Raw genomic sequence first — 772 nt, forward strand, 5'->3', positions numbered from 1 at the left:
CCCAAACCCTCCCAAATCCCCCCAAAATCCCCCCAAATCCCCCAAAATCCCCCCAGCCCCTTTGACCACGCCCCTTTCCACACAAGCCCCGCCCCCTCAGGCCCCGCCCCCTCTCCAGGCCCCGCCCCTTCAAGGCCCCGCCCCCTCTCAGGCCCCGCCCCCTTTTCAGGCCCCGCCCCTTTTTCTCACCTCGGGGGCGGGGCCGGAGCGGCGGCCGCGGTGAGCGGGAGCGGATTTTGGGGGAATTTCGGCCATTTTTGGGAATTTCGGCGGATTTTGGGTGATTTAAGGGATTTGGGGGGGCTCAGGAGGGTTCGGGGGTCCCCACGGGGGTTCGGGGGTTGTGGGGGAGGCGGATTTGGGGTGGGGGAGGGGCAGAGTCCGCCTGGGGGCAAAGTCTGGTTTTGGGGGGGGGGAGGGGAAACGCGGCCCTGGGGACCCCCGGACCCCCCCCGGAGACCCCGGAACGCTCTGGGGACACCCCCAGACCCCACCGGGGGGGCTCGGAGACCCTCGGGACAGCCCGAGACCCCCCGGGACCCCCAGATGTGTCTGGGACCCCCCCAGGACCCTCTGAATCCCCCCCCAGGACCCCCAATTTCCCCCCCAGGACCCCCAATTTCCCCCCCAGGACCCCCAATTTCCCCCCCATGACCCCCCGAGACCCCTGGAGACCCCCCGAGACCCCCCCAAAATCCCCCCAGGACCCCCTGGGACCTCCGGATCTCCCCCCAGACCCCCCCAGGACCCCTCAATTCCCTCCCCAGGACCC

The sequence above is a fragment of the Taeniopygia guttata genome, chromosome 32 (assembly GCF_048771995.1).
Source record: "Taeniopygia guttata chromosome 32, bTaeGut7.mat, whole genome shotgun sequence".
NCBI lineage: Eukaryota > Metazoa > Chordata > Aves > Passeriformes > Estrildidae > Taeniopygia > Taeniopygia guttata.